Source organism: Ahaetulla prasina, chromosome 7, assembly GCF_028640845.1.
Source record: "Ahaetulla prasina isolate Xishuangbanna chromosome 7, ASM2864084v1, whole genome shotgun sequence".
NCBI classification, from domain to species: Eukaryota; Metazoa; Chordata; class Lepidosauria; order Squamata; family Colubridae; genus Ahaetulla; species Ahaetulla prasina.
Window position 1 is genome coordinate 74,693,351 of NC_080545.1, and position 23,800 is coordinate 74,717,150.

Consider the following 23,800-nt stretch of genomic DNA (forward strand, 5'->3'; position numbering starts at 1 on the left):
CTCCAACACTGGAAGTTTTTAAGAAGGGATTGGATAACCATTTGTCTGAAATGCTACTGGGTTTCCTGCCAAAGCAAGGGTTAGGCAAGGTCCCTTCCAACTCTGTTTATTCTATTCTGTTCTATTCTATTCTGTTCTGTTCTGTTCTGTTCTGTTCTGTTCTGTTCTGTTCTGTTCTGTTCTGTTCTATTCTATTCTATTCACATTCAACCCTAGCATCCTTCTTTTTTTCAGCCCAGTACCTATTGGGAATAAAAGCACTTGCCAGTTAAAGGTAATATCCCTAGTTTGGAGGAAGCTAAAGGACTTTATGTCAAGCAGTGGAAGTCTTGTACAGTTCTTATTTCCATGGCCACCAATTTCTTAGAAGCAGATACCTGAATCTCCAAAACTTGATTACTGAAATTTTCCCTGATCTACTTCCCTACAAATTTTATTGCATGACAATATCCATTCACTCCAGTCAATATGTGGGCTAATCCCTTAGAGTGGATCAATGTTTTTAAGTGGGTCACCATTTTGGAGTACAAGCAATTTGTCTCTGATTTAACATGAACTGAGAACCCACCCATTATGGCTTAGTGGTGTGTAGTTTTAAAACTGAGTTAAATGTATGTGAATGCAAGCAATGTGTGTATATCTAATTTTGCAGTAACACGGCAACTGTAAGGTAGAATTCATATAGGATTCTATACTAGAATCCAAGTGGCTTATTTTCTGGAGTGCAAAGTATCTTGATGCTGGCTTGACCTCTGCAGTACTATAATGTCACAATGACAGATGCTTGGGAATGCTATTGCAACTATAATTTTGACTAGGATCAGGGGATTCAGGAGACCAATATTATTTCATCTTCTGATTCTCATTTGAATGCTTTATCCTTCAAACACAAATTCTTGAATTGCTCCCTCCCTTAACCTCCTACTTCCCTCATAACTACCTTCCCATGCATCATTTGCCCATATGATTCATTTAGCCCTACAATTCTGTGGCTAGAAAGACTTTGAGTTCTGTTAACCTAGATGTAGAGTCCTAGACTCTGTTTATTCTCTGTCTGGAGTATTTATGATAGGAATGTATTACAAACTATCTGTCTAGTGGGTTGCATTTTTAAGAATTAAATCAGTCTTTCTGTTGATTTTGAAAGATTAAAATCTTATTTATATAAAAGTAAAATATAAAATGTACTTCATTTAGTGAAAATGTTCACCAACATCATTTTAGTTGCCTTGAAGAATATACAGGTGTATTTGCCCATTTAAACAGTATGCATCTTGTTCTGAATGGACAGATGAACACAGGAATTATGTTGCTATACCTGGCAAATACCTGAGTGAATTGACAGAGATGGTTACATGGGTGCTTTTCCAAACCCTTTAAGATGTTGATCATGAGTGCTTTCTGGGTGGGATTAAATTCTTTCTGGAGCAACTCTGCCATCAGGGTATCGTTCTAGTGCTGATGCTGGACAGTCACATAATATTAGTGGAAAAAAGAGAGGTTTTTTGTCAACCTTTTACTTGCAGAAGCAAGACCTGTTTTCAGTGACTCATCTGTTGACAATCTCATGGCTGACTATTGCAATGTGCTCTTCATTGTGTGACCTGCCAAAACTCTCTAGAAATTACAGCTCTTCTAGAATATGGTATGATGAGTACTTCAGAAGGCTTCCTTGGGTTCCATACTATTTTAATCCTGAAACTATTTTCTTGGTTGTTGGCTGACTTTGCAACCCAGTTCAAGGTACTCATAATATAAAGCTCTACAAGTCTAAGGATCAAGGCAGTTATGGAATTGCATACTTCCCACATCTGATATTGGGACATCAGTGGGTTTGTGGTCCTATTATGGGTAGGGGTGCTATTCAGCAGTTTCTAACAGGTTCTGGAGAAACGGTAGTGATAATTTTGAGTAGTTCAGAGAACCGGCAAATACCACCTCTGGCTGCCCCCAGAGTGGGATGGGAATGGAGATTTTCCAATATCCTTCCCCCATGAGTGGGGAGAGAATGGGGATTTTGCAGTATCCTTCCCCTGCCAGGCCCACCAAGCCACACCATGCCCACCAAGCAATGCCCACAGAACCAGTAATAAAAAGAATTGAATTCCACCACTGGTATACAGTATTTTATATTAATGAATTCAGTTTTCTCCTTGGCAAGATCCATATCACAGATTAAAATGTCACTGCAATTGAAGCATAAAAAGCATCTCAATATTTGTTTACGTTCCCAAGGCTTTAAAATGCCAGCATTTGAACATTTGTGTATTTTGATCATTACATTTTTAAATGGACATTAATTATGTTTTTTATAGTATCTTACATGCCACATAGCACCATTAAGGGAGCAGATGACATATAAATTCTTTAAATAAATGAATAACTTATGTACCCATGTAACTCAGAATGAAATTGTGCTGCAAAAAAAGACAAGATTAATTGGATCATTAAACAACCAGGCAAAACTAAAATCATCAACCAAACACATCCAAAAGACAGATCATGTGCCAAGATTCTGGGAGATGTTTACAGTAGCATAGGACATAGTCCTTTTTTTTCCTGTGAATCAGTTTGACCCTTCTGTGATCTTATTCCCTTGTCACATGAGGATAATGACTTCTGAATGGCTGGACTGAGTCATTATAAGAAATGCAGGCTCTTTGACAGCACAGTTGTAAACCACTGAGGTCAATAAGGTGAATGATAAACGGAAAGGAGGGTTGGATTTTCTGAACAATGTGTTGGTTTCAGAAGCAGCACACACTGTGCTACTGCTGCCCAATGATTTTTGAGGGTTCCCGCTCCTCCAGACCAGGGGTGAAATCTACTTACCTTCCCTATAGGTTTAGAAGTGCACACGCCGCATGCACATGTCACATGTGCACACGGACCCTCTATGCATGCACAAACCCTTCTGTGTATGCACAGAGGGTAAAAACAGGTTGCTTCCTGGTTAAAACCAGGAAGTAACGACAACCGGGTGGGTGGGCAGAGTCTCGCACTGCTGTCACTACTGGTTCTCCGAACCATCCGCCGCCATCGCTACCAGTTCAGCCAAACTGGTCCAAACCGGTAGCATTTCACCCCTGCCCAAGACTGATCAAATTGTTTCCAATATTATAGCACAATTAGAAGAGAATATTTGTAATCAGGGTTGAACCGGGGGTCCTTGATGCTCTCTGATCTTGGATGTTTTCAAGTAGAGGTTTCATTATCAAACTAAATAGCATCAGCAGGGGTAATAGGAAATGGGGTTTGGTCTCATTTTATATGCATATTTGTATAAAATGAGAACAAAACCAACTCGCTGTTAGCACGGCTGATGTAACATCACATATATAAAATGTATATAAAATGAGAGCAAGCCCCCTCACCCTATAAGCACTGTTGTTACCTAATTCAGTAAAGAACTGAATATCAGTAAACTTCTGCATGGAAACAACCAAGTTCAAAAAACGACCCCATAGTACAATTAAATATTCAGCCACACACTGATTGATTTGATTTTTTATTGCTGTCTATCTTAAAGACACAATGTGGGGCAGCTAACAATATTAAATACAGGTAGTCCTCGACTTACAACACTTCATTTAGTGACCGTTCAAAGTTAGAACAGCACTGAAAAAAGTGACTTACGACCATGTTTCATAGTTACAACCTTTGTAGCATCCCCAAGATCATGTGATCAAAATTCAGATGCTTGGCAACTGGTTCATACTTATGACTGTGTTCCAAGGTTCATGTGATCACCTTTTGCAACCTTCTGATGAGCAAAGTCAGTGGGAAAGCCTGGTTCACTTAACAACCATGTTATTTACAACTATAGTGATTCACTTAACAAGTGTGGCAAAAAAGGTCGTAAAATGGAGCAAAATTCATTTAATAAATGTCTCACTTAGCAACAAAATTTTGGACTCAGTTGTGGTCATAAGTTAAAAGCTACTTGTAGGAAATCAAAACCAATACATATACGATGAATTAGAACATCCAGTAAAAATAGACAGACATTCACACAACCAGGAAACAGGCTCTGTTACAAATCCAGAGCTCTAGGTTCAGGCACAGAAACAGATCATTAAGGTTGTACTAAAAGCCGGCAGATTTGTGTCAGATTTTAAAAGTAAAAGAAATAAAATATTACATCTGTGATAATCAAGTCTAGTGTAGTTTATTATGTCAGAGGTCTAATAAAGGGGAAGAAACAGCAGTACATGAAACAGAAATCTGTTTTCACACACAGAAGTTAAATTATGATATTCTATAATAGGAAACAGATTGTAACAAGCTTGAGACTGCACAGCCAAGGAGGAGACACAGCATTTGATTTTTTTTTTGTCTCTTCTGTTACTGTATCCTGAAGAACTAATGGATGCTTAAAGATAAAGGTAAAGGTTCCCCTTGCACTTATGTGCTAGTCATTCCGAACTCTAGGGGGCGGTGCTTATCTCCATTTCAAAGCCGAAGAGCCAGCGCTGTCCGAAGACATCTCCGTGGTCATGTGGCCATCATAACTAAATGCCAAAGGCGCACAGAACGCTGTTACCTTCCCACCAAAGGTGGTCCCTATTTTTCTCCTTACCTTTTTTATGTGCTTTCGAACTGCTAGGTTGGCAGAAGCTGGGACAAGTAATGGGAGCTCACTCTGTTACGTTGCGCTAGGGAATTGAACTGCTGAACTGCCGACCTTTCGATCGACAAGCTCAGTGTTTCAGCCCTTATATTATCATCATCATCATCATCATCATCATCATCATCATCATTATTATTATGGGTGCTTAAATATCAGCTAATTATTAGTTCAGTTTTGAATGACATGCTAAGACATATTGTTTAAGAAGACTAATCAACTATCAAGTGTGTTTAATAGCTTCTCATTTAAGCTTGAAGTAACCATGTTTCCAAGTTCAGACAGCCAAGTCATAACTCTGCATATCATGTAACTATAGTGACAATATCTGGGCTCACACATAATACTAAGCCATAAAGTGGATTAATTGGTCTATGTACAACATTTAAATGAGAACCATGATAGTACGGCTTATTCAACACACTATTTTTTTAAAAAAATTAAGTGTTCCATGTGATAAACCTAAATTACACACATTTTGTCTTTCACATATGCTTTTCTCTTTTAACTATGAATTCATAGTTAATTTTAAGCATTTAACTATGAATTTCATCTGCAATTTGTATTGCTTGATGTTTTGTTTTGTTTTGTTTTGTTTTGTTTATTTGCTTTTAACCTAGCTTTTTAGCAACAGTTTATCTTTTGGGTGGGTTTTTTTTTATTTTTTTGAAAGAGAAAGAACCAGTTCCTCCTTGATTTTGCCAACGTCCATAGCATCCCTCACCACTGGTGCAGGTGGCTAGACTGCTGTGCATTGCAATTCAGCAATATTTAGAGGCCACAAAATGCCCTGCCACTGAACGAGAAGAAATAACACAATAAAACAAGATGAGATTAAGAGTCAGAAGTAGGCTAAATGTTCTGAGATGCTTCCAATTGCTCTTATTTTCAGTCTCCCTTGGCTATATAGAAACACCTGTAAAACCCTAACCTCATCAACAAAGAGATCGCTTGAAATGGGTTGTGTTTATAAAAGCTGTTTAAACGAATTGCATGCCCTTTTCTTGCTGCTTTTATAGACTCCCAATTCCTTTAAGGAATTCCGGATAACTTTCAGCTCTTTGTTTAGACATGAAAGCTCTCTGTAAGGGGGCATCTCCTTTCATTCCTGTAGGAAGTTAGCACCCACCCTCTCCTAGGAAAATGAAATATTCTAGGAAATATTAAAAAGGCAGAACATTATATTTCCCTGGGTGAGAAACGGAGAAACATGTTTTTAGGCAGGAAACAGACTCACTCTTAATAGCCCCCACCATCCTCAATAGCCCACAGTAGATGTCCACACTTAAGAGATAAGGAGAGAACCAGGTCTATTCATAGGCAAATGCCCTCACCCAAGATCCAACAGAGATAGGATTAGCCCCCTTCCCAGTGGGGAAATCCAATTTTTTTTTACTACTGGTTCTGTGGGCGTGGCTTGGTAGGGATTGTGTGGCTTGGTGAGCATGGCAGGGGAAGGATACTGCAAAGTCTCCATTCCCACCCCACTCCAGGGGAAGGATACTGCAAAATCTCCATTCCCACCCCACTCTGGCCAGAGGTGGTATTTGCTGGTTCTCCAAACCTACTCAAAATTTCTGCTATCGGTGCTCCGAACTACTCAAAATTTCCACTACCGGTTCTCCAGAACCTGTCAGAACCTGCTGGATTTCACCCCTGCCTCTACCCATCTAGCAACAGAAGTCACCACATGGCACCTGGGGAGATTACATCAGCAAAGCTCAGCCAAGCTTGAGACTCAGGACAGCCTACATAGTTGCCCCTGCATGGCCCCATGGGAGTCTGACAACCAATCAGAATACAAGCTCAAATTCAAAAGCCCGGAGAGGGTATAAAACTCAGGCACTCTCAGCATCTCCGCCCCTTTTTTCTTCACCCAACATCATCAAAGCATGTGATCCTGTGCACCATTAAAACCATTGTTCCAAACAGTCTTCGTGTGTCCAGTGTCTTTTTCCCCACTTGGAACTGAACCCAAGAGAATATTTCTTCCAACATTCCTTAAAAGGGCAGGGATTTTAATGGGGGAGGCTGCGGGGGTGGAATACTATACTTTCATAATCTAGAATTTTTCACTTATGTATTGAATTGTATTCTCTGGTTGATTATAGTTAATTTTAATCTCACTCTCAATGGATAAGTTCAGAAGAGAGTTCCCAGTGTGAAAGGACAAATTGATTGATCCTTTTCGCATGTCAAAATGGAGATAAGTATTTCACTTCAGAAGTCTCTAGGTTTCAAGAAGAAAGAGGAACAAGTAACTCATTTTCCACATTTAACTTATAGTTAAATATTTATTTTTCCCGGGTAAGGGATGTTTACTTGAGTTTTTAGGTGAGATTTAATGTTGCTCTGAATATTACTTTTTTAGATTCATTTTATGTTTAGCCAGTCTAGAGATGAGGGCCGCCCTTCTGTGTTGAATCCTATTTATTAAACTCTGTTAAAATAAGTACCTTTTGCCAGATCATTGGTTTATTTAAATGAGTTCATATCACTCGGTAAGTACAAGGTTTGCCACCATGGCATCTACCCCCGACAAGAATTGCCAGAATGTTTAAGGACAAATCCAAAAAATGTTGGAAGTGTCATCAGATACCTGGATCATATTACCATATGTGGTGGACATGCGTTGAAGCGAAAAGACATTGGACTAAAATACACACATGATTGGAGAAAATGATTAGAAAACATATAGACTTTAAGCCAGAAATTTTTCTGTTGGGGATTATACCTGAAATATATAGTAGAGACTTAAAATATTTGATTGTGAATATTATTACAGCAGCTAGGATTGTGTTTGCTAAAAATTGGAAAAATGAGAAATTACCTTTGCAAGACGAAATTATTAGGAAGATGATGGAATGTGCAGAAATGAGCAAATTGACATTTGAAATTAGAGAACAAGAAGATAAGCAATATTATAAAATATGGGATTTATTTTATCAATGGTTAGAAGGAAAGATATGTTAGCAAAGAGTTTAAAAAGGTTGAGGTTAAGAGAAGTAATTTGAATTAAACTAATTTAGGAGAATGGAATGAATAATGTTATTAGATAAAACACCATTATTTAATTAAAAATTGATTGAGTAAGAGATTTAGACAATGTAAGACAGATGAACGAAAGAGATGTTTATTTTGAAATTGCACAAGAAGATATGTAAACACCCCACCAACACATTGTAATTGGATCGATGATATTTTTATGTTTGTTTGTTGTAAAAAAATAAAAACTTTTTATATATAAAAAAAGGTTCACCACCACTACACTAGGGTGATTTTTAAATGACTTTATAATAAAAGGTTTATTATATCTGAAGTGTGAGTTTGTTTTATTTTGAATGAAGACAAAAATAATGTGTTCAATTCAATTGTCTCCTAGAATGTAAAGGAGACTGATGCTAGCCTGTAAAATTACAATCAAGGCAGTAGGCAGTACCAGCAAAGAACCAGAAGCAATGAACAGAATAGTAAAGAGTTTAGTTCTAAGATTTTCAGCATGAAACAAAGGCTGCTCATTATCCTTGTTGGATTCATTAAGTCTTATTGAATAAATTAATGTAGAAAACTCTCAGAATAACAGCAGATGATCACAGTTCATTACCACCTACTGCTCACATATATAGATCAAGTTCACACATCATATTAAATCACCGTTTGTTTCAATTACAGTTGGAACAACCAGATTGGGGAGTGTCAGCTTTCCTTTACTTCTCAATCTTCTGACTGGTTTATTGAAGGCTTAAGTGCATCGACAGCATTTTTAATTTTATAATTTTTATTAAACAGTTTTTTTTAATGACAATTTTCTTCTTTATAACATTTCCACATCAGTATACATCTCTTGTATATCCATTTTCCCCCTTACTTCAATTTGCCTTTATCTATACATGTGGTTCTATTATTTATTTATATATATTAATATATCAATATACTAAATTACAATCATACATTATGTGTTTCTACAAGTTTGTTACTAAGTTCTAACTCCTGTGACTTCTTCATTTAATCCTTTCTTACACTTTACACCTATCCTCTAACCATTCATACTATTTATTCCATACTAAATTGAGTTGTATTTCATACATCTTATTTCATATTCCATTTTTTTGACTACTATTTTTAACTTCTTTTCAGGTCTTTACATCACTTATACATGAAAGATATTGTGCAGTCATATAAGTATGTAAATTTACACTTGTATGCATTTTTAAAATGTCTTCATAAACTATTTAATTATTCTGTTTATAACCTCTTTTTCCTCCAGGAATTCAAGGTAGCATACACAAATGCTTCTCTGAGCATTTCTTAAAAAGAAAAATGGGACAAAATATTTTAAACAAATAAGGAATATTTATTGCCATCAACATTAAGCTGATGTGTCTGTTGTAGCACAGCTCCTTTCCCTCTTCCCCACCTTTTTTGAAAATAGAGACATTTCCTTTTCCCCAGTCCTCCTCAAAAATCACACAAAGTGGCTCTGAAATGACAACACCAAGCTCAATCAAAGGCCCTCACACATAATTGGCGATCCTGGAGGTTTAAATGCATTCATGGCAACCAAGTGCTCTCTTAACCATCTTTAATTACCTGGGTTGCCACTCCGCTCTTTTGTCAACCATTCAAGCTTACAACACATTTTTCCTCTGGGGAGGAGACAGAAAGTAGAGTTGTGGCTGCCACTGGATGCTGTTAACTTTATCTTAAATCCACCTTAAGCCTATCTAAGTCATGGATTATAGATGAAATGAAGGTAATGAGGACATGGGGTAAAAATGATGGTGCAAAGAATAGAACAGAATAGAATTTTTTAAGCATGTTTATATTGTGATAGGTGCAAGAGAGGAAAGACTCTTATAGTATCTTATACTTCAAACACAGTCTTCCAGTACAACTGATTAGCATTCTGAATGGGTTGATCGCCATCCTTTTCTCCACTGTATAATAGATGAAACAGAATCTCATTAGCAAAACTTCAATGGGTTTACAAACACCATTAACAGTTCTGTCTTCTCATCTAACACCTTTCTTTAAGGATTTCAAGGAGCTTTGATGATAAGTAATTACCTTACCACAGAGCACCCATTAAAGGGGGAGTTCTGGTTTTACCTGTTTATATTGCCACTGTGATTAAGGGGGGTGGGAATCATCATGCCATATGTTACAGCCTGCTTTCCATTTACCAGTCTCTCACCGACAGATGGGTGCTACGATACATGTCGACAATATTTTATTCATAGTAATGAAAAGTTTTGTTTCTATTATCTCCTAAAAAGCTCTTATCTTTTAAGTGATCTTGATCCTGAGCAAGTCAGCTCTTGCTCTTAGGCCACACTCTATGTGGTTGCTATAGACAGGCGCCATCTTGAATGCCTTAGTTCTGAAGGAAAAGCTTCCTTCCTCTGGGCACAATATAGTTGCAATTCTAACTGAATGCAGCGAGACATTTCCTGAGAATTCTCTTGAAGTTTAAGCTAAGATATATTCCCACAGTTCAAGTTAAGTACTTGGAGAGGAGAATAAAACACAAAGATTCCAGTAGGAGAACATTTTTGGCAATCCATTTCTACTTCTAATTTAGATTTTACATTTATTAGACTGTAAAGGTTTTAGTTGGTGTTATAAATGGGCAACCGTCTTGCGACTTATCGCTCTAAACACCCGTTCTACCCACAACCAGCATGGCCACCAAGCTGGCACCCTCCAGATCTGAAAGGACAACAAATGCCAGAATTTGTCAGCCAGAATTGCTAGCCATACTGACTGGGAAGTCTGGGAACTGCAGTGCCAAAGTTCCAGATTGGATACACTTGAGCTTTCTCACTGTACAAGTTGAGTTAGAAGAGACGGAGTCTTTAAATGTGTTCATTTACAGACAGGACTGCATGTAATGTCTGTCTGACCTGAACAAAGTGTATGCACACACCACACACATAAACACAGTAACTGTGATGATATGCAACACATTTTCATTCAAAACAGAATTTTAGATTGCCTATGTATATTAGGGCTGACTTTAGTGGGAGGGAATCTGATTAAGTTATTTCAGAGAAGTAGAAAAATGCAGGGGGATACAATTGCTTAAAAAGAGGTTTGTTCTGATATTTGACAAGCAAATATTTCCATGTCTACTTCCCCTCCCCCATCTCCTTGAAAAAGGTACATAATGTGATTTTTGTCAGTTTTGTATAACTTTCCCTCATAAACGTAGCTTATCTGTGAAGGGAAACTGATGACAATGTGTAATTTTATCTCTGGCTTGTGCTTCAACAGCTTTCATATTAGAAAAAAAAACCAAGGCAACGCAAAGGTGAAGGGAAAGGGAAAGCCTTGTGAAGAAGCCAGTGGCACATCAGTTCGAAACTGCAGCCAACCGCCCCTGTCCTAATATTCCTTTTTACTTACTCTTTTCATGGATCCAAATTATGTTTATACTTTTATCTGTTATCTTATATATGATTGACAAATAAATAAATAAATAAAATACATCGATGGACCCCTGAAGTGAGCAGAGGACAAACTTAGCTCAGAAGCTGAGCTTTAATCAGTCACCTCCCACTGTGTTCCCTTTGTCTCCAGGACCTTAGAAATGGATTATTTCCTCATCCAGTGGTTAGGAGCAGAGTGAGTGCTAGGACAGTATCTTTATTTTTATTTTATTTTTAAAAAAACATATCTAATACATACAACAAGAAGCACAAATTATTAATTTGTTTTTCCAGATGTTTTGTTTATATATTATAAAACAGGGGTCTCCAACCTTGGCAACTTTAAGCCTGGTGGACTTGAATTCCCAGAATTCCCCAGCCAGCTTTGCTGGCTGGAGAATTCTGGGAGTTAAAGTCCTCCAGGCTTAAAGTTACCAAGGTTGGAGACCCCTGTTATAAAACAATGGGGAGAGTGAATCAGGGCTTGCCTTTTTACAGAAATTGCTACAACATCGCAACTACAATCTGCTGATGTTGCTTAATTTGGTTTAAAAGCCCACAGTGCTACTATTTTCGTGTTTGACAATAAACCCCACCAAATTCAGCTGGAGGCATATATGCTCTATAATATGCACAAGAGGCTTGCAATGCTCAAACGGTAATTTATCCAAATATTTCTGTTTTGTTTCTTAGTGGGTTTATTTCAGCAGTCAAGTCACCTGACAAAGATAAAACTGAAGTGTATAAAACGTAAGAAAACAAAAGCAATTAAAACAAAAATTAAAATAATTAAAATTTAACAGCTTGACAAAATAGTGGGTTTTTTTTAACCATCTTCTTAAATACTGCAAGGGTAGCAGTCCAGAGCAGCTCCTTGGAAAAGGTATTTCCAGAAAGTGGCTCTGGAAAATCATTTCCTGTATATCCAAAACCTGAGTTTTTGGCCAGGAAAAATAAACGAGGGGGGGGTGGAGAATCTTCAGACCGGTTCTTAGCTGCAGAGATAGCCTCGTGCATAATCAAGCCTTAAATCACTTTAAATTGTGCCTGGTAAGCAAGTGGTAGCTAATGGAGATTTTTTAAAATAAACATCCTCTGATCCTCTGGATCTTCCAATGGAAAATAGCTTGGCTAACATAGACACTTTTCAAGGGTAGCTCATGTTAGGTACATTGTGGTCCTAACAAAGATGTAAATTTCATTAGGCCTGACTGGCTCAGTCGGTGCCATAACTGTGCAAATGTGCTTCCTCACAACCACTGCCACCTGAAAGTCCAGTAGATGGTGGAAATCCAGAAGCCTAAACTGCAGACTTGCTCTTGCTGGGGAGTGTTTTTATTGTTTAAAGAGGCAAACATCTTAGATATCTGGAAATCAGCCACCGTACATCATACAGACAGCACCTTTTATCAATTCATGCCTTTGGTTATTTCTGAGTAGGCGTACAGGAAAGGGTGGCATGCAAGCAATTTGCCTTTGATTATTTTGGAAGTATCTTTGGTCGTTCAGAATTACAATTTAGCCCTTGAAACCTTTCAGAATTGAACTGAAAAAGACTTTCTGTCCCTTGTTGTCTGATTTAGTGTTTTACCCAGTGGTGGGATTCAACTAGTTTAACAACTGGTTGTCTGCCCTAATGATTTCTTCCAACAACCAGTTTGCCAAACGGATCAGAAGGTTAACAACCGGTTCTCCCGAAGTGGTGTGAACTGGCTGAATCCCACCACTGGTTTTACCTCTCCTTGACTATACAGTAACCTTGATACTCCTCCATTTACTGGTCTAAAACTTTCCTTTGACATGATCTAGAATACATACATGTCACTGATCTTTTCTGCAAATCACTTACCGGTTAGTTTCCCACTTACAAAGCCCTGTGCTGAGTCTTTTTATACAGGGAGCCTTCTAATTCCCTCCTGAAAGTCTCGCCTCAAATACTGAGGTAAGGTAATCAGATGTCATAATTTGTTTTTAAAAGAAAAATATCTCCTTCCTCTGGCCTAAATAGCTGGGTCCCCGGTACTTGGAGAACTGTCTTCTTCTACCTATAAAGTCTTTCCCAAGAAAGACTATTAGTTGTTCCTCATTTCTGTTTTGTGAGGGGGGCTGAGGTTAGGAAATACTAACCATGGTCATGGTTATGGTTTTATAGAATAGTTCTCCCTTGATGGCTCCTTCTCCAATCAATGTCTTTGCAAAATATGACAAAAATTAGGTTGTTCCAGAAAGTATTTGGTGACTAATTCTCCCATCTTTATTATTTTATGTTTATACATTATGTTTGTTGGTTTTAATAGTTTATCACTTAATACATAGTGATTAGACTTTATTAATTCTGCCAATTAGTTATTGAGCGTAAGTGTGTATTACTACTGTTTCGTGGCTAATTATAAGTTTCTGTGAGTCTTGGGCAGATTTGGCAATATTGAAACATAATTAGCTATTTGAACAGTCCATTCCAGGGGTCTCCAACCTTGGCATCTTTAAGACTTGTGGACTTCAACTCCCAGAGTTCCTCAGAACTCTGGGAGTTGAAGTTCACAAGTCTTAAAGATGCCAAGGTTGGAGACCCCTGGTCTATTCAGTGTCTCTCAAATATAGCTGATCCCTTTTTCATGTTCCTTCACGTCCATCCCTTAACTATTCCTCCTTATTTGCTGTGCAGGTGTCTTAATGAGGTAGAAGAATAGACAGTTGATGTTAGGCCCAAAGAACCAAGAATGTAAGTGGAGTGACTTCTGAGTGGTGCTTTAATTGTTATTGTCCTACAAACAAAATCTTACCAGATTAAAGCAAATATCTTCAACTATTATAGATTATACTCTGGGAATTGCTAGGGTTTTATTTTACTCTCTTCCTGGCCACCAGGAAGAGGTTTCGCTCTCTCTTTGGGATAGAATAGAGCCTCTCAGTCCTCCTGCAACTCCAGACTGCATTCCACCACAATTAATGAGGAAGGAAAAGGAATGGCAGAAGTCATAATTGCTGTAGATACTTTGATTTCTTAAAAGGACAAGTTATCTTCAGACAAAATAGGCAACTATTGTAAATGGCTTGTCTTCTAAAAAAATCTCTGGCAAAGTAACCCATTTTCCATTGAAAGAAAGCTGTACTAGATTATCTTTCTTTCCTTTAAAAGTGCAAAAGGAGGATTCTATAAGCAAAGCAGTCTTGCAATCCAGTCTGTCTTTCCTTCACACATAACCAGGAACCATTTATGGTTCTGACCTCATTCCAACTTTCCTTTTCCATCTTACATGACGTTGATTTAAATTCCTGACATGCATAGACTGTTACTTGACTTCAATGTAAGGATCAAGCAACAAAGAATCGGAAATCAGAATTAAGCTGGCGGTAACATTTTTTCTTTTGGTAAATAATGATGATTCACAAGAAAAAGAGGATCAGCTGCTTTATTACTGTTTTATGAGGCAGCAGAGAGAAATATTGTGTCCATAGATTGCTTGTTTTAATGTTTTTTTGAGGGGGAGGGAAGAACAGTGCTTTGGTCTTGCTGAAAATAAATATTTAGTACCTGAACTTCTATAACCTCGACAAAGCCTCTGTTAAATGCACTGTGCTCAGGCAGCTTTATTTCATTTTTGGAGGAATGACGCTATGAGCAAATGGACAAAGACTAAAGGTAAAGGTAAAGGTTCCCCTCACACATATGTACTAGTCGTTCCCGACTCTAGGGAGCGGTGCTCACCTCCGTTTCAAAGCCGAAGAGCCAGCGCTATCCGAAGACGTCTCCGTGGTCATGTGGCCGGCATGACTAAATGCCAAAGGCGCACGGAATGCTGTTACTTTCCCACCAAAGGTGGTTCCTATTTTTCTACTTGCATTTTTTACATGCTTTTGAACTGCTAGGTTGGCAGAAGCTGGGACAAGTAACGGGAGCTCACCCCGTCACACGGCACTAGGGATTCAAACCGCTGAACTGCCAACCTTTCGATCGACAAGCTCAGCATCTTAGCCCCGTCCCTGGACAAAGGCTAAGATCAGGCAAATCATTCTTGGACTCTAGGCAAAACAGCCAATGATATGGCCATCAATATCCCAATCAATAGCTAGGGGGTCACATAGAATCTGGCACCATATACCAGTAAATACAATGCATGAAATAATCCAAGGCACATATTCTGGTAGAGAGAAGCTCCCTGAAGATGGGCTCCAGCATGAGTCCAAGAATTTGGAAAACTAAATATCTGGTCCCAGTGACCAGCTCAGACTGGATCTAGGCAAAAGTCTCTGTTGAATGGCCAGTCATGCTATAGATCACCTGTTGTCTACAGGATAGGAATCCATTTGCTTAAAGGTGATTCTGGAGAAAAGAGGTTAGGTATGAATCAAATCTTTATTATATCATTGGCTTCTATATTTTAAGAATTGTCTTCCTTCTACAGAGATATGTCTGTCTGGGCAGCAGTTTCTCCCGGTGAAGTAATTACTTGTTGACTGGAAGATTGCCAGTCTCCATTGCAGACTCTCCCAAAAGATGCATACTGTTTCCATTCATGATTCACTTCTATTCTGCATAAATGGCATTAGTCATTGTTGCCACACATCCCTGCACAACAGATGCTGCTGCCACACATCCTTATCCAGAAAGAAAAATGGAAATGGAAAGAACATTTTGTCGTCCTATCTGTACAGTTTCAGTGTATAAATCAAAGCAAGTAATTATAGGTTTTACCAGATACACCTGATCCCATTCTTCTATTCTGCATGTCTTTGGGTTAAAAAAGAGAGAGCACAAGGAAAAGCAGCTCATAGTTTACAATATGTTTCTAATGAAAAGATTTGATTTGGTAAGTATTAAACTAGATCAGAAGTCAGCAACTTTTGAGGGGAGTTGCCAAGTCAAATGTTGTGTCAGAAAAATGGCTGCCATGGTGGACGTTACAAAATACACCTTTAGCAGCAGGTAAACTGTTAAAGAAACCCTCAGCTAGTCTTCTCCCTTCCTAAAACGTTCCCCACCATCCTTGCAATTTCCCCCCACCATTGTTATGGATAAGCGAAAAGGTTTTTTTGTAAGCGAAAAGATTGATGAAGTGCTTTGCATTCTGCCAGCTTCTCTATTATTACTTACTTATTCGTCTAACTTATATGGTTGAAAAAAGTGATGTAAACTAAATTTAAAAATTACAGAGGCTAAGATAGAACATCATATGTTAACAAAAATATGGCATTATCTGAAGATCTCACTGGTTTCCTGGAACCGCCAAGCCAGAAGGCATAAATAGGATTTGAGGGATTTCCAGAAAACCAACAGGAGTGGAGCCAACCTGACTTCAGGGGAGGGAAGATGTTCCATATAGCAGATGCCTCAGCAGAGAAGGCCCACATCCTGGCATCCACCAAGTGCAGCACCCTAAAATGCTCCCTAAGTTTTAATTACAGTATCTTTTAACTTGAGTTGGACGTGAAGTAAGGACAGAATCAAAGAATCTCAACACAGTATGTTGAGGATGCCACCTATAGTAAAGCCTCAGAAGAAGGGCTTCTCGGTTCCCTAGTTGCTTTTCTCTCTCTCAGTCAAGGTTCGGTATACATATTTTCAGAGCTGTAGGGAGTATCAATACTAAGAACTGAGCTGCAGGAAAAGATAGCTAGCACAATGAGATTTTGATCTTTCCCTATTATTTCCAAAGTCTCCACTAATTAAACAGTAATTTTTCAGGTAATTTTTAGCCTACTATTGCGACCAAGGTTCTGAGACCTGTCCTAAAACATCCAGTTCAACCTTGGAGAACAGTCCTTTTTTTTTTCATTATCTATCTGTAGCAACTGCAAAGGACAAGCCAGTTTAGGGGTGGGCTTCAAACATTTTAGCAAGAGGTTCTCTGCCCGGTTGCTGGGTAGGTGTGGCCATGGTGGGTATGGCCTAGTCAGCATCCTGCACCACAGTGGGGGTGGGTGGGCATTTATGCCCTCCCCAGGCTCCGGAGGCCCTCTGGAGGCCTCCCCAGCCTCTGGAGGCCCTCTGGAGGCCCTCTGGAGGTCAGAAACGGGTCCATTTCTGGCCTTTCCGAACTTCTGGTAGGCCCGTTTTTCACCCTCCACAAGCCTCCGCATGCACCCTGCACTTACCTGCACCCAAAATGGGCTGCGTGGAGACTCCTGGGAGGGAAGGGGTGGGTGGGGCCAGCCAGGAGTGGGATTTGGGGGTTTCATAGCTAGTTTCATAGCTAGTTCTCCCAAACCCCTGCGAACCCCAGGCAACCCACCCCTGAGCCAGTTCCAGGATTATGTCTGTTGGTTGGGGCCTATGATTCTTATACTCACTTGACATTAATTTACCATTGAAATTGAGAAACGAAGGAAAAGTAGCGTTTAGGAAATCTTAAAATGGAGTTTTATGATTCTACTTGACATTTCGAGGCAAAGGAAAGGAATATCCTGGCTGTTTAATGTCACAGTTAAAGTTGAAGACCTCCCTCTCTAATGATCAGAAAAGACTGTAAATGACTGGTTTGGAATGTATAAATGTATTATGAATGGGAGAGATAAATATAATGGCTAAGGATTACATTGCTACTTTATGAAATCCTGGCCAATGGTAGATTTTTATGAAACTGATAATTTTTATTCAAATCACAGTAACTATTTTGTTAGTATCCAACTATTTCATGTATCCAAAAAAGCATATGCTTATGAAATACAAGGATAACTGGCTTGGTAACAAAAAGGTTTGGCTTTATATTCTTTGTGATCTGTACTCTGTCATTTAAGTTTAGGTGTGGACATTCTAAGTATATTGGAAACATTTGAAAATCTTTTGGAAGGGAGTTCGACAATTGGGTGTAGCCACTGAGAAGATCCAACTCACCACTTCCATAGTTACCTTTGAGTGGAAATGGGCTTAAATTCAAAATGATTCCTCCATTGTATAATTTTGTTGGGTGAACTGGAAGAAACATCCTCATATGGTATCAGAAGAGGACAAGCAGTCATCTATATGTTCAGAATTCCTTGCTCTGAATTCTAAAAGTTATATATGATATGTCATCCTTTCCCAATCTTGAAACCTTCTAGATCAGGGCTGTCAAACTCCTGGTCAACGGGCTGGATGTGTCACACACTGGCCATGCCCACACCCAATTTAGTGAAGGGGGGAAAAGTCCCGACACGTCACGTGATGCCACCATGACAATGTGAGTTTGACACCCCTGCTCTAGATACATATGGATTACAATTCCCAGAATGTTGGCCAGACCAGACCAGAAATTCTGGAAATATAGTTTCAAAACAAATAAACAGCAGCCGGCAGTGGAAAGCTGTGTGTGCCATTCATAGTTGTTACATATAAGGCACTTTCTAATGTACAGGCTATTCTTGCTTAACAACCACTTGTTCAGTGACTGTTCAAAGTTATGGAGGCTCTAAACATATGGTACTTACACCTGGTCCCCAAAGTTTCAGTCATTGTAGCACATACACCCACCCACCCCACAATCACACAATCAAAAATTGCAGACTTGGTAGCCCATCTGCACTTACAACAGGGGCACTGCAACTCCACCTACCCATCATCTCCTCATTTCTGCTCTTTTGGCTATCCTGTATTCCACTACCTTTGCCAGTCCTGGACTCTACAGGCTCAGCTGGTCCTCCTGCCCCCCCCTTCCTTGGGTGACCTGTGCTAACTTCTTTTGACTGCTCCTGCTGAGGTGCGCCTAGGCTGGCCCTTCATGAGGGAATTTATGACTCTGTAGATTTCTATGGAATCCGGGATGTAGTGTAGATTTCTATGGAATCCGGGATGGCAAGGTCACAACCGGGATGGTTGACAGAGGCAATGCAGGGCGTCCTAAAAAGCAGATAGGGGGAGGTAGGTGGATAAGGGGTGTTGAAGAGGAAGCAGTCTCTTACCTACCAAGGCTCAGGTCTGGAAAGAACCAAGTTGGGAATGGCTTGGATCGGAGTGGGTCCTTACCTAACAATGGATGGGATTTGGTTAACAATGGCAACAAGGAGTGCTAGGATTACCAGTGGTGAAATCTGAACCAATTTGCTACCGGTTCGTTGGCCGCGCATGCGTGCTGTGCACCAAACACGCGCTGCATGCACATGCGCAGTGCACACCAAAAGGAGGCTTGGGAAGGTAAGTAGAACAGCAAGGAGGAGGATTAGCTGTGCTGCGTGATTTAGCTTCACTAGAAAGCAGAAAGCTAAACCGCATGGCACAGCTGATCGTCGGAAATACCGATTCGGATGAACCGGGAGCTTTTTTTAACTACCGGTTTGACTGAACCGGTAGCTAACTACTGGTTCGACTGAGTTTTTTAAACTACTGTTCAACCAAACCGGTAGCTAACTACCAGTTCGCCTGAACCAGTAACTTTTTTTAACTACCGATTTGCCCAAACCGGTAGTTTTTATCACTACCGGTTCACCCGAACTGGAGCGAACCAGTAGCATTTCACCCTTGAGGATTATATATGATGTGGTCATATGACATTGCATTTTATGAATCACTTTGCTTACAATGGAAATTCAAATCCCTATTGATATTATTAATCAAGGACTACCTGTATGCTATTTTACCATTTTTATAAAATCTACCAAGAAGTCCTGCATTTTTCTGTTTTTTATTGGCTCTAAGCATCTAAGTCAGGAGACTGAGTTCTAGTCCTATTTTAGGCATAAAAGCCAGCCAGGTGACTTTGGGCCAGTCACTCTCAGCCTAACTCACCTCACAGGGTTGTTGTTGTTGTAAGGAAAATAGGAAGAAGAAGGACTATTTAGTATGTTTCCTGCCTTGAGTTGTTTATAAAAATAATAAAGGTGGTATATAAATGAATAAATAAATAAAATCCAGAGTTTTCCCTTCTTTGCTTTCATTCTATATCATGCAAATCAGAAGTCAATATACCATTACCAAAATCTTTTAGCCAGGCAAAGTCTTGGTTCATTTTACCTTGCAGTTCTTCTTCTGGAACAGTCTTAATCATACTATAATACTAAAAACTAATTTCTCTATTAACAAGCTGGTGTTTTGGGCATAGTCTCAGAAACAGACAGATAAGTACCAAGTAAGAGAATTGAAAGGAACAGAAATTACCAACCATTATAGTTTCGCAAGAATCACCTCAGCCCACCCATGTTGAGCTTTAATCACACTGCTTGCAAATGTGTGTAAGTTTTTATAGACAATTTGTGACAGCTATCATTTTCTAGTGGTTCTGATCATGATAATAGACACTCTGTCCAAATCTTTGCACATGAGGATAAAATCAGCTCATACTAACTCATATTAAAGCAGCTACATGAATGACAGCTTGTAAATTATTGTGACCTTGTACCGAACAAGTAAATAAAAAGCTATATATTTCCATACATATGAAAACAAGAGAAGCTCTTTATGCTATTCCTCCCACGGTCATCACATGTTATAATCCTAAGATTCTTAAGCTGGTAAACACAAGTGAAAAGCATCTTGTGAGTGTGCTGACAAAAAGTCTATTGGTATGCCTTCTCGTTTGAAAAAACGGCTACTGTAGGACAGGCTGAATAGGCCCTGGCCTAGAGAGCCAAAGCTTATAGGGTGCCCAGTGCCAGCCCTTCTTCTGAATCAGTCTAAAAATGCAAATCTTTGCATCTGTGGGAAGTAGCACCATCAGTCAACGTGTCCTAGGGGCACCATATGTCCTTGAGCCAGAACTGCCATGGTGATAAAACCCGTTACAAGATAAATCACAGTGCTATTTATCACCCTTTCTAATTTGCTCTCCCCACACTCCAAGCAAAATACTTGCCAGTTGTACCAAATAAACAAAATACTTGCCAGTTGTACCAGATTAACTTTATAGTAAAGCTCCATTAACAAAATTGTACAAGTCTGAAAGTACAAAACTCTCACAGTTTCGCTTACAATCTAAGAAACTACGGGGGGGGCGGGGTAGGGAGTACCTTCTGAGCCCCAGTTGTGAGCTATGCCTTCTCTTACCTGACCATTCCCTAAGCAGCATCTCTTTACTCCATCTGTCAAGGATTTTACACATATCATTAAGTTCTGGTTCTGCGCATGTCCAAGATGGACGACTAACCGGCTCTCGGAGCGGCAAGGCTGCGTTCTCTCTGTTTGCAGATGCAGCTGGCGGACGACCTGGGCTGCCTGGGTCCCCTGGCCGGGTGGGAGATCGTCCCGGCAGCCACAAGAGGGGTTTATCGCCCCTGAGAGCTTCGTGGCTGCCGAGCACCGAGCCAGGAGCCGAACGGCAGCAAAATGGTGGCGGCCATCTTTGTGTGGGGCGGGGCGGCGTCTTGGCCTACCTCGGCCTACCTCGGCCCATTCTCCAGGCTGGCGTTCCGGCCTATATCGGCCTATTCCGGCCTACTCCCCCGGCAGCTTGCTTTCGAACTTTTTGCTGCGGGGGGGGGGGGGGTGACGGCAGCGTTGATAGAGAGAGGGGTTTTCTGCCCAGTCTCTACTTTTCGCTGGGAACAGTGGAGATACAATCGAGGAGCCCCAGCGAGGTCCTGTATGGAGCAGGGATCATTGTGGGGGGGGCATGGCCATGGCCGCGACGGTGATGGCGAGGACGTCCGTTGTGGATTTGGATGGCGTCGGAGCCTTTCCGGCGGTGGAAACGGCAGTAGACTCCTTCCTCCTCGTTCCCCTTCCCTTGGACACTTTCTGGACTGGTTGGACTGCCTTGGGCTGGGTCGTTCCTGCTGTGATTCGGCGATGGACTAGTTATTTCTCCATGGATATTCCTTCCTTCCCCCCCCCCCGAACTCAGGACTCTGACTTGGGGATTTTAGACTCTGGAGCAAGTCTCCCCCCCCTTCGGATTTCTGGAGAGTGGATGGGGGTAGCTGGGGCTACCTATTAGGAACGCTTTAAGATCACGCGTGGGCTTTGGGTTAGCTTTTTGGCTAGTCCAAGTTACGATCAGCCCTATCTTGGGTTCCTCCCCCTCCTCTCCTACATACCCTTTTTGGGGGTGTATGGTGTTTATAGGGGGAGGATGCTGGCACCGACTATTTTAACATCTGGAAAGAGGATTCCGTGTGAGAATTGTCCATCGTTTTTACCATCTGTGGATCTTATGTCATCAACCCAAATATGACTGCTTTACCATCTTCTACGGATGAGAGACACATTGCGCCATTTATGCCTGATTCGAGTTATGATTTACTCTTCGGCTGAACTCCATCATCTGTGAGGGTCCTCTGCCTCGCAGAAATGGCCCTCTACGCTATCGAGGGCCTATCTCAATGACGGGTCTTGGGACCCACAGAGGTGGCATGCGTCGAGGAAGAGCCTTTGGGGATTTTTAAACAGGGAACTTTTAAAGGGGGGGAGGGCAAGGGCGGGTGTTGGGGGAAACCCGTCGGGGAGGGTATGTCCAGTCTGGATTATTGCAATGCTCTCTACATGGGGCTGCCCTTGAGGTGCACCCGGAGGCTGCAGTTAGTCCAGAATGCAGCTGCGCGAGTGGTAATGGGAGCCGCTCGTGGCTCCCATGTAACACCACTGCTCCGTAGTCTGCACTGGCTTCCTGTAGTCTTTCGGGTGCGCTTCAAGATCCTGGTTACCACCTTTAAAGCGCTCCATGGCTTAGGACCCGGGTACTTACGAGACCGCCTTCTGTTACCTTATGCCTCCCATCGACCCGTAAGCTCCCACAGAGAGGGCCTTCTCAGGGTGCCATCCGCCAAACAATGTCGGCTGGCGGCCCCCAGGAGTAGGGCCTTCTCTGTGGGAGCACCGACGCTCTGGAACGAACTCCCCCCTGGCTTACGTCAAGTGCCTGATCTTCGGACCTTTTGCCGTGAGCTAAAAACATATTTATTCATTCAAGCAGGACTGGCATAAATAGTGGATTTTAAATTGGGGTTTTAGTAATATTTTAAATTTTTAAATCTTTTAAATTACCGGCCATTTAGTAATAGTTTATTTTAATTTCTTTTAATTGTATATATTCTGTATTTTATTCCGGCTGTACACCGCCCTGAGTCCTTCGGGAAAAGGGCGGTATAAAAATTTAATAAAATAAATAAATAAATAAAATAAATAAAACAGATTGCAGCCGCCCCTGTTTTATTTTCTAAGAAAGCACTGTGGTTGACCTGGACCACAGAAAAATTCTTGGAAACTAAGATCTTGCCAGGCCCTCTCTTCTCTTTGAAGCATGTCGACCTTTCTGCAAGGGATGCTCCCAACTGTATCTGATTAAAAAAAAACCTACGAAAGCCTCTTAATGGCCCATTGCAAGATTGCAATATGGAATGTCTGGATTGGATAGGGCAGTGATGGTGAATCTTTTAAGTGCTCAAACCGAGTGCTCAAACTGTGCATGCACACATGCCCAAACTGAAAGGTGCACTCACGTGAATGTGAGCGAACATGTATGTGAGTGTGCGCATGCGCAACAGAGACCCGAAGACCAGCTGGCTGGTGAGAGGCAGGGCATCCCAACACTGGCAGCACAGCAAGAGGTAAGATTTTTTTCTTTCATGAGCTTCTGTTTCATCATTTGCAGGGAAACAGAAGCTCACGAAAGAAACACCACAGAAATCTGACCTGGGGCGATGGCACACATGCTAGCAGAGAGGGCTCTGCGTGCCACCTCTGGCACACGTGCCATAGGTCCGCCATCATGGGAATAGGGAGTCTGCAGGAATTTTATCTGCTGGTCTCCCTCCTGCCCAAAGCATACTTGGACAGCCATCAGTTACCAAATCTCTCCCATTTTATCTGAGCACACATTTAAATCTGGAAATCCAAGCT

The 23,800-nt window shown here is 40.6% G+C and overlaps 1 protein-coding gene across 2 annotated transcripts in view; it reads right to left on the reverse strand.

Annotated features, from left to right (window-relative positions):
- CHST11 (carbohydrate sulfotransferase 11) overlaps window positions 1-23,800 on the reverse strand; it is a 213,236-nt gene that overhangs the window by 125,552 nt on the left and 63,884 nt on the right. The gene's annotated exons all lie outside the window — the stretch shown is intronic.